Below are 16,956 nucleotides of genomic sequence, written 5' to 3' on the forward strand. Positions count from 1 at the left end.
CTGAGCTGAAGGCTTATATAGACAGTATCAATTAATCATTTTCGCAGTCCTCTAAGGTTAGTCTTATTTCTGCTTTACAGATGAGGAAACTGAGGCATGAAATACTTAGATAACTTATATACAAACACACACAATTTGTAAGGAGAGACAGGAGTTAATCTCAGATATTCTGACTTCAAGTTCTAGTATTAGACACTTTGGAAAATTGCCTTCTGGATGCCCCTGGATATGATGTGCACTACTACTCCCTATTTTCTCACATCACTCATCTAAATCATGTCTGGTTGTTGTAAGCACTTAAGTTCCAATACCTGCTGTAGCTTTGCCACTCCTGTATTTGCCAAAAACAGGGTAGATGGTTAGGGGGGTGAATGGTGGCCCTATTCACTACCAGGGGACTTATCTGATGACATTTTCCATTTTTTTTAAGTTTATATATTTATTTTGAGAGAGAGAGAGAGCACGCGAGCGCACCCAAAACAGGCTTCACGCTGTCAGTGCAGGACCTGATGCAGGGCTCAATTTCACCAACTGCAAGATCATGACCTGAGTGGAAATCAATAGTTTGAATGCTTACTGACTGAGCCACCAAGGTGATCCCTCCATTTATTTCTTAAAAAGTAGTTTGTCCTTAGTTTGGAGGAGGTGAGTTTCCCAGTTTTGTAGACTCAAAGATGAAAGTACCAACAATAGTGACTTTCACAAAGTGGTGAAAATATGCACAAAGCAGCCATTGGAATGTTTCAGGAAATGTGAGCATATGTCAAACTGATTTTTTTAAAAAAAGGACTACAAATAAGAATCTTATGGTCTTCTGGGTCCTCTGGTTCATGTAGTTTGTGTGTTACATTTAGTGGGAGGTCCTGATGGCTGATTACTATTTGATTGAGAAAGATAAAGCATAAGAGCATGGACTGTAACTGATTTTTAACAGATGCTTTCTGATTTCCTTCAATGAAGCGGCACTTCCTGAATCTCCAGCACATAGTTGCCCTAGAAAATTCAGTGATGTGCACAGGTGGTTAGACCACTGGATTGCTCAGCCCTTTATCCTAACCCCAGCTCCAGGATCTTGGTTATGGTTCAGATTTAGACTTTTTCTGAGAAACAGGGATCTATTCAGAGGATGAGTCCAGGGTGGTCAGGTTCTCATCCTTACTCAGTGAGTTTCTTGGAGGAACTCACCTTTCTGGACCACATCCTCATCTGTTTTGTGTATTTTGTGATAAGAATATCATACTTTAGAGTAATTATGTATTAATTCCAAATGCATAGTACAAATGTTGATCTCTCTGTCATAATTAACTTTTCTTCTAAGACCCTAGACTTGGCTAGGCATCTATCAAGCTACCTTAAACTCTGAAAATATTGTGTATTGGTCTCCAAATCAGCGGAAGCAAGTGGGGAAGCTCTCCACTGACCCAGTGAACAAGTTCTTATTAGCTGCTTAAAGCTCCCAGTACGTTGTAAACTCACATATTATTGCTAAAATGAGGTGTGGGAGTGGAGCTTGGAATCAGGTAGATTTTATTGGATTTGACCTCTGACACTGGGGTAATTAGAACAAGTAATGAACATTAATGAGCCTCAGTTCCTTCATCTATATACAGGAAAATGGTATGTAATGCACAGGAGATCTATGAAGGTTTGAGGGAATTGTACATCTAGCACTCAGTACAGTTCTTGGAATATAGGAAGCCCTCAATAATGGTGGCTATTACATCATCATCATCATTATCATCATCATCATCATCATCATCATCATCATTATCAATCTCACCACCAGTCCCCAGTTTACAACCTCTGGTTACTCAATAGATCAGGCAGAAGATTTTGCACCAACCAAGTCTTCTGTGCCAATAACTGATGCGTTGGGTGGAGAAGACCACTTGATAGGATGGGATGGGGAGTGGGGAAAAGAAACTTTACAGTCACAGTAAAAGACCTCTCATTACATTGGCCTAATTTTTTGTTTCTTTGAGAGTTTTTTCATAGAACTGTACATGGTAAGGTCTAACACTAAAATAAATGTCAATCCCTGAGGGTGCAGGATGTTGACAATTATTGATAATCACTACATAGGAGAGACCTTTCTATTCTCAGAGAGATACTACTTCTCCTACACCTGATTTTCCATATACATGCATTTATTTATTAAATCAATTTGGAACCTTTATTTTAGAAGCAACAGAAAATTTGACCCAAATTATCTTGGGCAGAGGAAGAATTTCTCTGGCCTAAGAAACTGGAAAGTTCATGGCTGCTCCCATGTATGCTTCATGTTCAGGCTCAACAATGTCTTCTGAACCATTTTCTTTATCTCCTGAATCTTGCCTCTACATTAACTTTAGTTCCAGGGTCCATAGTGAACAAAGCCTCAGGAGAGGCTCAATGTCATATATGTTCCCAAGCTCAAAGTCACTGCTGAAGTGGATGTCTCCTTTTTAGTCAGTAAAACAAAAGTCGTGGATTAAACCAATTCCTAAACTAGTCACAGTGGATAGTAAAATGGGGTGATGGGTCTAGGTTATATGTGCCAGTAATATCCAGTTCATTCAACGAACATGGATTAGAGTGGTGCTTCTTCAAAAGAAAATCAGGGCAAGGGGCTGGGCCTGGCCAGTTCCACTAGTACTCACAGAGACTGAGGAAGAGAGACAGAAAGAGGAGGGGAATAGGAGGAAGATTCAGGGAAGAGGAACTGGGGAGCCCTTCTGCACCACAGGGTTATTTCAATCATAGCACACCTGGCTGAAGGTCCAAATCACCACTCTGAGTAGCGAAATAAAGCAACCAGAGACACAACAGAGAGCACACAACACACTCCAAAAACACTGTCTGATGTGTCAGCCCCTGGACAGTGTAGTAGTACTCGCAGGTGGAGGACACATAATAAGCTAGTAAAACACGTAAAAGAACACTATCCAATACAATGAATCAGAAGAATTCTCAAAAGAAATTCTAGGAAGAAATTACAGCCAGAGAATTGCTCAAAACCGATATAAATAATATAACAGAACAAGAACTTAGAATAATAGTCATAAAACTAATAGCTGGTCTTGAAAAAAGCGTAGAAGACAGCAGAGAATGTATTGCTGCAGAGACCAAGGACCTAAGAAATAGTCATGACAAATTAAGAAATGCTGTAAATGAGATGCAAAATAAACTAGATGCAATGACAGGAGGGATGGAAGAAGCAGAGGGGAGAATAAGTTACATAGAAAATAAAATTATGGAAGATGTTGAAGCTGAGAAAAAGAGGAACATACTAGACTATGAGGAGAGAATGAGAGACCTAAGTGATTCAATGAAACATAATGATACCATATCATAGGAGTTCTAGAAGAAGGAGAGATAGAGAGAAAGGAGCAGAAGGTTTGTTTGAATGAATTATAGTTGAGAACTTCTCTAATCTGGGGAAGAAAGCAGACATCCAAGTTCAGGAACCATAGAGAACTCCCTCCAGAATCAATAAAAACAGGTCAAGACCATGATATATCATAGTGAAATGGGCAAAATACAAAGATAAAGAGAGAATTCTGAAAGCAGCTAGGGACAAATGGGCCTTAACCTAAAAGGGTAGAAACATAAGAATAGTAGCAGACCTGTCCATTGAAACTTGGGAGGTCAAAAGGGAGTGGCAGAATATATTGAATGTGCTGAATAGGAAAAATATGCAGCCAAGAATCCTTTATTCAGCAAGGTTGTCATTCAGAATAGAAAGAGAGATAAAGGCTTTCCTAGACAAACAAAAGAATAAAGAAATTCATGACCACTAACCCAGCCTGCAGGAGATCTTAAGGAGGACTCTGGAAATGGAAGACAACAGACTACAAAGCACCAGAGACAACACCACAAACATGAAACCTACAGGTAACACAATGACACTAAATCCATATCTTTCAATAGTAACTCAGAATGTAAATGGGCTAAATACCCCATTCAAAAGACGTCGGGTATCAGAATGGATAAAAAACAAGATCCATCTGTATGCTGTCTACAAGAGATTCATTTTAAACCTGAGGAAACCTGCAGACTGAAGGTAAGGGAATGGGGAACCATCTATTATGCTACTGGAAGTCAAAAGAAAGCTGGAGTAGTCATACTTTGCCAGAATCCCACTCCAGGCAGTCTAGGGGTCATTGAAGAATGGACGGTGTTAGCGAGAGAGTGATGAGAGAGCCCTGAGATTCTTTCTAATCACCAGGCAGGCATCTCTGCTCTGTCTGGGTTGTCAACTTTATTTATATGTGAAGGTACAAGGAACAAGAAAAGTGGCATTTGCCTTAGTATACAATGTTTCCAGCATAGCCTTAAAAAAACCTTTTAACAAGAAGGAAACAGAATTCTGTACATAAAGGTCAATCTTTTATGAGTAAGGGTCATTAGTCTGTTTATAGCTCAAGAGAAGTACTGAGGAAAATAGGATCGGCCAGAGACACAATGTCTTCCCTCACAACCTCAAAAAAAGATATTTTTAGCGTTAGCCACAGGGCCTATATAGTTCCCACAATGTCATCCATGCCCAGGAATAGTGTGTTACTCTATATGGGTATATTATTTTATTAGTTGTTAAACTAAGGGTGGGATCTGACCTTTCAAAGTCATCAATTACTTAGTTCTAATCATGATTTCCAGGCTACTGAACGTTAAAGTCTCTCCATATCACAAGATCCTAATCAGATACAATCATCATACCAGGACCAGAATAAGGGGATAAGCCACTCCTGATCTCAATCAACAAAGCACTCCGGGGTATGTTGTTCAAGCAGAAACAATAAGAAAAGGGACAGCTATTGGTCACCACCCAACAGCAGGAGACCTTGCAACCCTGCCTTAACCTCACAAGTATTCTCAACTAGTGAGTTCAGAATAGCTCCCAAAAATACTTATACTAGACAAACTAGACCTTAAACTAATGAGTGTAATGAGAGATGAGGAAAGGCATTATATCATAATTAAGGGGTCTATCCATCAAGAAGAGTTAACAATTGTAAATGTTTATGACCCCAACTTGAAGTCACACAAATATTTAAATTGATTAATTACAAACAGAAGCAAACTTATTGATAATAATACTGTAATTGTAGGTGAGTTTAATGCTCCAGGTACAGCAATGGACAGATCATCTAGGCAGAAAATCAATAAAGAAACAATGGCCTTGAATGATACACTGGACCAGATGGACTTGATGGATATATTCAGAACTTTTCATCTAAAAGCAGCAAAATACACATTCTTCTTGAGTGCACATGGAACATTATCCAAAATAGGTAACATACTGGGTCACAAAACAGCCCTCAACAAATAAAAGGATTGAGATGATATCATGTATACTTCCAGATCACAACTCTATGAAATTTGAAATCAACCACAAGAAAAACATTTGGAAAGTCTCCAAATGCATAGAGGTTAAAAAACGCCCTAGTAAAGAATGAATGGGTCACCCAGGAAATTAAATTAAAACATAAAAAATATATGGAAGTAAATGAAAATGAAAACATGACAGTGCAAACCCTTTGGGATGCAACAAAGGCAGTCCTAAGAGGAATATACATTACAATCTAGGCCTATCTCAAGAAGCAAGCAAAGTCCCAAATACAGAACTCAATCTCATACCCAAAGTAACTAGAAGCAGAGCAGCAGAGAAACATCACAGCCAGAAAAGAAGTAATAAAGATTAGGGCAGAAATAACATAGAATCCAAGAAAAAAAACAGTGGAACAGATCAATGAATCTAAGAGCTGGTTTTTTATTTTGTTAAAATTGTTTTAATGTTTTATTTATTTCTGAGAGAGAGAGAGACAGCATGAGCAGGAGAGGGTCAGAGAGAGAGGGAGACACAGAATCTGAAACAGGCTCCAGGCTCTGAGCTGTCAGCACAGAGCCCGATGTGGGGCTTGAACCCACGAACCATGAGATCATGACCTGAGCCAAAGTCAGCCACTTAACCCTCTGAGCCACCCAGGCGCCCCTAAGAGCTGGTTTTTTTGAAAGAATAAACAAAATTGATTAATTCCTCTCCAGACTTCTCAAAAAGAAAAGAGAAAGAAACCAAATAGATAAAATCACAAGTGAAAGAGGAGAGAACACAACCAACGACAGAAATACAAACAATTTTTAGAGAATACTATGAAAAATTATATATCAATAAACTGGACAACCTGGAAGAAATGGACAAGTTCCTAGATAGCCACACACTCCCAAAACTCAAATGGGAAGAAATGGAAAATATGAACAGACCCATACCAGCAAAGAATTGAATCCGTTATCAAAAAAATCTCCCAACCAATAAGAGTCCTGAGCCAGATGGCTTCCCAGGGGATTTCTACCAGACATTTAATGCAGAATTAATACCGATTCTTCTCAAGCTGTTCTAAAAACTAGAAATAGAAGGAAAACTCCTGGACTCATTCTATGAAGCCAGGCTTACCTTGATTCCCATACCAGAGAAGGACCCCACAAAAAAGAGAATTACAGGCCAATATCCCTGATGAACACGGTTGATGCAAAAATTCTCAACTTGAGACCAGCAAATCAAATGCAATCGTATATTAAAAGAATTATTCACCATGATCAAGTGATTTGGGCTGCAGGGCTGGTTCAATATCCGGAACAATCAATCAGTGTGATACATGACACAAATAGAAGAAAGGGTAAGAACCATATGGCCCTGTCAATAGATGCAGAAAAGAATTTAACATAATGCAGCATCCTTTCTTAATAAAAACTCTCAAGAAAGTCGGGATAGAAGGAGTATACCTTAACATCATAAAATCCACATATTAAATTCCCATGGCTAATATCATCCTCAATGAGGAAAAACAAGAGCTTTCCTACTGAGACTGGGAACATGACAGGGATGTCCACTCTTACCATTGTTAACGTAGTGTTGAAAGTCTTAACCTCAGCAATCAGACAACAAAATGAAATAAAAGGCATCCAAATTGGCAAAGAAGTCAAACTTTCACTTTTCTCAAATGACATGATACTCTACATGGAAAACCCAAAAGGCTACAACAAAAAATTTCTAAAACTGATACATGAATTCAGCAAAGTCACAGGATATAAAATCAATGTACAGACATCAGTTGCATTTCTATAGACCAATAATGATGCAACATTAAGAGATATCAAGGAATCATTCCCATTTACAACTGCACCAAGAACCATAAAATACCTAGGAATAAACCTAACTAAAGAGGTAAAAGATCTGTATGTTAAAAACTATAGAAAACTTATGAAAGAAATGGAAGAACACAAAGAAATGGAAAAACATCCCGTGGTCATGAATAGGAAGAAAAAATTTGTTAAAATGTCAATACTACACAAAGCAACCTATACATTCAATGGAATCCCAATCAAAATAGCACAAGCATTCTTATCAGAGCTAAAAGAAACAATCCTAAAATTTCTGTGGAACCAAAAAAAAAAGAGCCCAAACAGCCAAAGTAATGTTGAAAAAGAAAACCAAAGCAGGAGGCATCACAATCCTGGACTTTAGCCTGTACTACAGAGTCATAACCATCAAGACAATTTGGTATTGGCATATAAAAACAGACACATAGACCAATGGAATAGTATAGAGAACCAAGAACTGGACCCACAAATGTATGGCCAATTAATCTTTAACAAAACAGGAAAGAATGTCTAGTGGGAAAACAACAGTCTCTTTAGAAAATGGTACTGGGAGAACAGGACAGCAACATTCAGAAGAATGAAACTAGACCACTTTCCTATACCATATACAAAAATACACTAAAAATGAATGAGAGATCTAAATGTGAGACAGGAATCCATCAAAACCCTAGAGGAAAAAACAGACAACAACTTCTTTGACCTCAGCCACAACAACTTCTTACTCCATACATTCTGAAGGCAAGGGAAATGAAAGCAAAAATGAACTATTGGAACACCATGAAGATAAAAAGCTTCTGAATAGCAAAGGAAACAATCAACAAAACCGAAAGGCAACCAACAGAATGGGAGAAGAAATTTGCAACTGACATATTGGATAAAGGATTAGTATCCAAAAATCTATAATGAACCTACCAAATTCAACACCCAAAGAAGACACCCAGATGACTAACAGACAAATGAAAAGATGCTTAACATTGCTTATCTCCAAGGAAATTCAACTCAAAACCACAATGAGATACCACCTCACACTGATCAGAGTGACTAAAATTAACAACTCAGGAAACAACAGATGTTGGCGAGAATGTGGAGAAAGGGACCTCTCTTGCATTGTTGGTAATGCAAACTCGTGCAGCTGCCTTGGAAAACATCGTGGAGATTCCTCAAAAAATTAAAAATAGAATTACCCTATGACCCAGTAATAGCACTACTAGGAATTTATCCAAAGGATACAGGAGCACCGATTCATAGTGCTGATTCACACACACACACACACACACACACACACACACACACACACACACAGTGGAATAGTACTCAGCAATTAAAAAGAATGAAATCTTGGCATTTGAAACAACATGGATGGAACTGGAGGCTATTATGATAAGTAAAATCAGTCAGTCAGAAAAAGATATCATATGTTCTCACTCATATGTGGAAGGGAAGGGAAAAAAGCTGTTACAAATGGAGAGGGAGTCCAACAATAAGATACTCTTAAAGAGAACAAGCTGATGGCTTATGACGGGGGGAGAGGGAAGAGCAAATGGGTGATGGGCATTGAGGCAAGAACTTGTTGTATGAGCACTGGGTGTTGTAAATAAGTGATGAATCATGGGAATCGACTCCTGAAGCCAAGAGCACACTGTGTACTCATTAGCTAACTTGATAAAAAATTACATTTTTAAAAAATCAGTGCTATTTTTCCAGGAAGAGGGTGACTATATACCAGTGAGGAAAAATACGATCACACATTTTCCTTATTTTCTGTGGAGAAGCTTCCTTCACCATCTGCTTCTGTTGAGTCTAACCATTCCTTCCTGTCCTATCTAAAGTATCACTTCCTCCATAACATATATCTTAATTCAAGTTTCATTATCCTGGTGAATTAGCTCTCTGACTCAATATAATACAAATGGTGCTTGTGCTTTTTATATGGGTTTTATATAATATGCTTTTCCCTAGACCCATTTGAACATTTGTCGTAACTAACTAAAAACTCATGAAAGGCAGAGACTGTCTTATCATCACGGAATCCCTTGTAGCAACCAATACTGTGATCTACATGCAGCAGACATAGTATAAACACTATGAATTAGATTTCAACAATTCTATGTTCTAAAATAATAATTATATTTCAGTTGGAAACTTAAAATAAAAACCCTGAGCTTTTATTCCATTTCTTGTGGGAAACATGGTTCTAGATTTTACCATGAAATATTGTGAAGCCTGGTCTCAGGAATTGGCAGTGGTTTGAATTTGGAAGTCTGAGATCATGTGATAGGTAAATGAGTATCTCTTCAATTATAGAGCAGAAGCTATTCCACGTAACTGCCTTCCTAATTACTATCTTAACATAGTGATTTTTTAAAATGTAAACTAAACAGATTCTTAAGTCAAGAAGCAAATGAAAGGTTGGGGAGAGACATCTGCTTGAATGAAGTAATATTTCTTTGTGAATGTTTAGGATCCTTTGAGTTCCTATGTGATTCATAAACATGGTGGATAATTGGAAATGATATTCTGGCTGACAGGTTTGAGTACCACAGACAGTACAATAACAACAGCAAGACAGGTCCAATATCCCCACTTGAAATCTTATTTTATTTTTGCAATATAAATTAAGCCACAATGATATCAATCTTTTATAATAGAGATGAGAAGATGAGGTTGAACTATTATTTCACTTCCAGTTTTAACTTGCGATTTATTTCCTGGGAGTAAAATATAGTTTTGAATTATGAACTTTCTATTGCTTTTATAAATGAAATTTGATTAAGATATTATAAATTGATATGCATTACATGTGCTCTAACATAATCTTTTTATTTTGTAGTGAGAATAAAATCATTCATTAAATATTATTGAATATGTACTATGTACTAAGCATTGAACTGGATACAAAGACAAGAAATTTTCTTCCTGTAGAACACACAGTTTTAGCAGGAAAATTAAATTTACACATAATGCATGATAGAAAATAAACACAAAGAGGGGCACCTGGGTGCCTAAGTTGGCTAAGCATCCAAATCTTGATCTCAGCTCAGGTCATGATCTCATGGTTTATGAGTTTGAATCCCACATGGGGCTATGCACTGACAGTGCAGAGCCTCCTTAGGATTCTCCCTCTCTGTCTCCCTCTCCTTCTAGTCCTCTCCCACTCACTGTCTCTCTCTTTCAAAATAAATAATAATAATATAAAATAAACATAAGGAAATACATGAAAAAGTAGACTTCAAGAGATGCAATGCTTATATTTAGCTATAGGCTCATAAAGGTCTCCCTGAAGCAAAGGGTTTAGTTGGGCTTTGAAGGTAAGATTTGAAGACAAGATAATAATAGCTGACATTTACTGAGTAATCAAGTACCTTTCTAAGTACCAATTTTTTGTTTAATTAGTCACTTCATGAGTTTGGTGCTATTATTATCCCTATAAAATAGATAAGCAAACAGAGGCACAGAGATTAACTTGATGAAGAAAACACATCTAGTAAGTGGCAGAACCAGAGTGTGAGTGCTTGCTGCCTGACTTCAGATTTTAATCACTGTACTATGGGAAATTCCAAGTATGAGTAATAATATGAGTATAATAGCGGGGACAAGAGAAGATGAGGTGGATGTGAGTCTACGTATAACAAAATACCCACTGGGAAACATGTTGAGAAAGAACATTAGAAATGACAATTAGGGAAAATCACCAAAGGTTGTATAAACTAAGAAATGTGGGCTTTACTCAGTAAGTAATTAAAAGCTATGGACAGGGTTTGAGCCAGTCAGTCTTTGACTGGGCTCTCTTAGCAAGGCCTAAGACAAGGATTTGAAGTAAGAAGTCAGTTTGATAAGTGATCTCAGGCAGTACTCGCCTGCTGAAGTAAAGAAAGTAAAAGAAAAGGAAGCCAATGTGTTGTATTATTGTGCATGTATATGATATATATCAGAAAATTATGAGTTCCACTCTAACCTAGAGAGTTCCAGACACTAACATATTCCCAGATAGAAATATAGAACAAAGAACAAGTAGTGAGCACACATCAGAGAACCTAGGACTGAAAATACAGCTTTGAACATAATCTGTCTCACAGAAGTACTCCTACATTCTTATGAACTAACCCAAGATATTTTGCTCTCAGAAAGTGTAGAAATGTCCCAACTTGCAAGTCTTAACCTTTTCTCCTGACTGTTTTTAAATGAATAATGTTTATATACAATGTCACAGTGGATTTAACTCATGAATGCAAGGTTGGTTAAACCTCCAAAAATCAGTTAATGTAACACACACTTCGATAGAATAAAAAAACAAAAACAAATGACCATGTCAATAAATGCATAAGTAACATTTGGAAAAGTACAATATTCTTTCATAATAAAAAGCCAACAGTACAAGAGTTTGCAAGTTGTCCTTGCCACCCTCATAAAAGGATAAATAGTTGAACAAATTGAAATATGATAGCTTTTCTTAGCTCCTCCAGAGAATTAGGTTATAGAACAGACTGCCACCACTGAAACTAGAGAGACAGGTAGATACACAGAATAAGGGATACAGATTAGCTAGGTTACCTGAAGCAGAAGATGCTAGAACCGGTAACTGTTTGGAAAAGTTAGGTGGTAACTTTGATGCATTTCTGGAGGCTATATATGAACTACCTTGAAAGTTAAAGTTCCTTGGGGACGAGTCTAAGGAGGTGGGCAGGTATTCATGTGTTTTACTTCCAGGAGCCCAAGGTTTCACAGTAAGGATGGGAGAAAAATGACCTTGAATTTGCACAGGGTCATGGGAAAGTAACCATTTTTGAAATATGCCCTAGTGAAAGGAACATATTTAAAGTAAGCCCACTGTGTATCCTCTACAGAAATTCCTACCCAGCAGTGCTGGGAGCCACACTGGCCTCGCTGGATGACAGTCACGGCTAGGAAATGGTAGCATTTGCACAGGTCCTGCCATGAGAAATGAAAACTGGTATCTCCTTCTGCTACTACTGGCTCATGTTGGAAATGAGGCTGCTGGTATTGACCAGGCCTCACAATATTCCAGATCAGATTGATATTCCCCACACAGATTGATCATAAGGAAAAGCATATTCCTGCCTTTTCAAAAGAAATTTCAGATGAAAGCATTGTGGATGATCGTCAAAAGGCTCTTCCTATGGGCCTTGCAGATCCAAGACTTACATAATAAAGGGGGATAAGAACACAAGAGTTACAACTGAGTCTGGCCCTAGACAAAGAGTTAAGGACAGATATCCACCCCCACCCAATTGTTTCTGCTTGGAGCACCAGCCCCCCTCCCAAGGCATTTGTGATCAGTATTTGGAGTGACTTATTCTGGCCTTGAATATGCTGATTGCTCCCTGTGAAGGAATCTATTGAGGAACTTCTCCTTTTGTGATTCTGGGAGCAAACGTGTTTCCTGAAAGACCTGTTTTTCTTAATACTTCTTAAACAGCTATTGACCCCTTTTCACAAGGAAGTAACTTTACCCTTTTTATGCTAAAAACATTGTCTTGTATGCTAAAGATACCTTCCCTCCCCATAGGATAAGCATCTAAATCCCCTACCTCAATCACTATTGATCAAGGTTATGTAGGAGTCTTCTACAAATCTATGTTCTGGGAAATTCTTACATATCAAAGAAGTTTGTCATCAGAAATCATTGTCTAAGGCAAATGCCACTTCTGTGCCATCCCTCAAACACTTAATTATGAAATAAACTTAAGCCCCAGTCAGAGCAGAGATGCCTCCCTGGTGACCAGAAAGATTCCCGTGGCTCTCTCACCCCTCCCTTGCCGACACTGTCCATCCTTCAGGGACCCCTGGACCCGGCCGGAGCCGGCCTCCAACACAGCAAGGCAAAATATTTCACCAGAGTCTTATCTGACTTGGAAGAGAAATTATATCAGGAAGAAGGCCCTCAACGGAATGTGACCATGCTGGCACCTTGATCTTGGACTTCTCAGCCTTTAGGACTTTGAGAAATAAATTTCTAAGTTACCCAGCCTATGGTATTTTGTTATAGTAGCCCAAACAGAGGAAGACATACATCAATCAAAATATAGTATATAAAAAAAGAATAAAATCCAAGTATATGTTGTCTATAAGGACACCATTTTAAATATAAATAAATATAAATACACATATAGGTAAAAAGAAAGAGATGGAAAAAGATATACTATGTTAATACGAATCAAACGAAATCTGGAGAAAAGATAGACTTCAGAATAAGAAATATTATCAGGATAAAGATAGTCATTATATATTGATAAAAGGGTTGATTGCCCAAGAAGATATAACAATTTTTACATTAAACACCTAAGAAAAGCACCCAACAACAGTTTGTCAATATGCATGAGATGAAAACTGATGGAAAGACAAGGAAGAACAGACTAAGCCACTATTGTCATGGGGGACTTCAACATTCCTTTATTGTAATTGACAGAGCAGGGAGAGAGAATCACCAAGGATATAGATGAATTGATTACAACCATCAATTAACTGGATCTAGTGGACATTTATAGAAATTTATAGAAATTCAACATCAGAATACCTATTGTTCTCAAGCTTACATGGAACATCCTTCAAGACAGACCCCATTCTGAGCCATAAAACATCCATTTCTTCTGGGGTGTGCAGTTTCTTAGCATGTAATTCTTCATAGTATTCTCTTATAATATTTTGTTTTTCTGTGGTGTCAGTTGTTATTTTTCCCCTCTTGTTTTTGATTTTATTTTTTTGGCTACTTTCTCCCGTTTTTCTTGATAAATCTGGCTAAAGCGTTGTCAATTTTGTTTATTTTATAAGATTTATTCTCAGGGCACCTGGGTGGCTGACAGTGTGGCGCCTGCTTGGAATTCTCTCTCTCTCTCTCTCTCTCTCTCTCTCTCTCTGTCTCTCTCTCCCTCTCCCTCTCTCTCCCTCTCTCTGCCTATCCCTCACTCACTTTCAAAAAAAATAAACTTCAAAAAAATATGTTTGTAGGATTCATTCTACAGTTTGGCTCATGTGGTTATGGAGGCCGAAAAATCCCACCATCTGCCTTTTGCAAGTGGAGAACTAGGAACTCTGGTGATGTAATTCAATCTGAGTCCAAAGGATTGAGAACCAGGATCCCTAGATGTCTATGGGCAGAAGAGAGGAGAGAACCCTCCCTTGGCATTTTTGTTCTATTTGGTACCCCAATGGATTGGGTGATACCTAGCCATGGTGAGGAAGGATCTTCTTTACTCTACTGGTTCAAATGCTAATCTCTTCTGGAAATAGCCTTAGAGAGACAACCAGGAATGTTTTAACAACTATCTAGGCAGCCCTTGGCTTAATCATTTAAGGAATAAATGAAACTAATTGTCTACAATCTCTTCCAGAAAATAGAAGCAGAAGGAATATTTTCTAGCTCATTCTATGAGGCTAGTATTAAAATAATATCAAAACCATGTAAAGACTTCACATAAAAGGAAGCCTATATACAGATATCTATTGTGAACATAGATGTAAAAATCCTCAAGAAAATATTAGCAAATTTGATACAGCACATATAAGAAAACTCATCTGCAATGATACAAATGTTTAGGGTCTTAATGGAGGGTGGAGCTTACATAAATATGCAAATTTTCCCAAAGTAAACAAACTATACACTTAACATACACACACTTTATTTTATTTAAATTATACTGTAATTTCAAAGAGTGTATAATTCAAAGAGAATTGACAATTGCATATACCCGTGTAGTTACAAATATGTATATTTATCTGTTACTGCTTATAGGGTACATTTTCTTGTATCTTGGCATGAATATTAATTTTGTATTATTTGATGTGCTTATTGGATTTTACCATTTATACATGTAAAACATGTATGCAAATTATTGGGAGTCTGGATTTTCTACTCTTTCTTTATGAAAGTTGAGATTTGTTCTAAAAGATAGTTTTCTGATGAATATGCTGATCCTCTCATGACTTGATTTTAAATCTTGTTATGACAAGTCTACAGAATTCCTTATTTCAGAGGTAGAAATACTGTGGTCTTTCCTTTATACTCAGTTGACCAATTTTGAGAGGTCATCAAGGTCATTTCATGCTAGTCAGTCAAAACTACTACATTTTCTACTTTATTCTTCCATCTTCTTCCATCTGCATTCATCGTGTAGCTCCCTGGATGCTTTTCTCTACCAATCTTCAAAACTTCAATCTACACACAAAGCTTAGCATATGATCAAAGACATAATGGGACATCTTTAAATTTTGGAAGTTCCTTTTTTTAGTGCAACTTTCCTGTCTTTAGTACTTTGTCCCACATATTCCAGTTATCTCAGTATCACAATTTCTGTCTCCTCATTTCAACAAGACTGTCATGTTCTGCCTGAATTTTTAATGTTCTGACTCATGCTAGTCTTGAAAGTACTCTGAGTCAGAAAGCTTGAGGAATTGAGGGTTCAGTCTCATTATTCCCCTCTGTCAGAGAGGACACTTCTGTGCTGAATGTATTCTAGTGTCTATAAACAGTTGTTGTGTGTATTTTGTCCAGTATTTTATAGTGGAAGGCTAGTCTAGAACAAGTTTCTCCTTGATAAGCAGAAGTAGACATCATTATAATTATGCTTAATTACTTCTAATGGCAGATGGCTATTTGTACCTTCACTTTTGAATAATGTAAGCAGGGAAATTTAATCTTATGTTGTTACTTGCAACACTAATTTTTTCACCGCCTCCTTGGGGATTATCACCGGGATGATGGATTAGATTATCAGCCACCTATTATATATAATATCCTGCATTGTCTGTAACACATGAATAAAAAGAAACTTCAATATTATTGATGTGATAAAGTAAAAATGATTAATAAGGAAAGAAAGTTGATCAGATTCATGACATGTGAATGGATTGGAAAGAGCAATAATAGATTAAAGTTCTATTACAAGATAAATCAACTTCTATGTATAGTTTTGCCATAAGAAATTAGTATAAATTATGATGACTGTTTTTAAATACCATGGACACTGCTGAAGAAAATAGAAAGTAGATGATGTGAAACAAAAAGATAATTTATTTTTCAGTTACAGATGAAATATTGAGTATGAAAATATGCACATCATATAGTTTATGATCCATTTTAGAGATATTAGTATAAAAATAAATATGCTATCTCATTAGGGCAGTGATGGAGAACTCTTCTGCCAACAACAAATGCTCATGTTTACTCATTACATGTATGCCTTAAACAGAACCATGAAAGGGGATATGGTTACCCAAGGAAGCATCGTCACAGAAAAGGGTAATGTTGTCATTTTGGTAGGTGTTATTAATAGTTGGTAAAATCCTTTACTAGATAAGCATTCTTAGAAATCTGTGTGTGTCTCCTGGAAACAAATGTCTACTTCAAACTACATTCAGGATGTAAAAAATTAATAAAGAAATGGCTGTATAAAAATTACTTTAAATCAGAGCAGATATGTGGCTGGAGATTTCAGAGAAGCAGGCGTTATGATACTTGTTACTTTCTCCCAATAAAAAAAATGAATAATATCAAACTCAGAAGGCTTATATGAGATTGATTGATTGATTAATGTTTGTTATTTTTGAGAGAGAGAGAGAGAGAGACAGAGCTTGAGTCAAGGAGGGGCAGAGAGAGAGGGAGACACAGAAGCCGAAGCAGGCAGGCTCCAGGCTCTGAGCTGTCAGCACAGAACTTGACTCATGGCTCGAAGTCACAGACCATAAGATCATGACCTGAGCCAAAGTCATAAGGCTTTACTGACTGAGTCATCCAGGTGCCCCTATATAAGATTTAAATTATCCCATATAAAAATGTATCTTGTAAATTATCCTGTACAT

Source organism: Crocuta crocuta, unplaced genomic scaffold, assembly GCF_008692635.1.
Source record: "Crocuta crocuta isolate KB4526 unplaced genomic scaffold, BGI_CrCroc_1.0 scaffold328, whole genome shotgun sequence".
In the NCBI taxonomy this organism is placed as follows: Eukaryota; Metazoa; Chordata; class Mammalia; order Carnivora; family Hyaenidae; genus Crocuta; species Crocuta crocuta.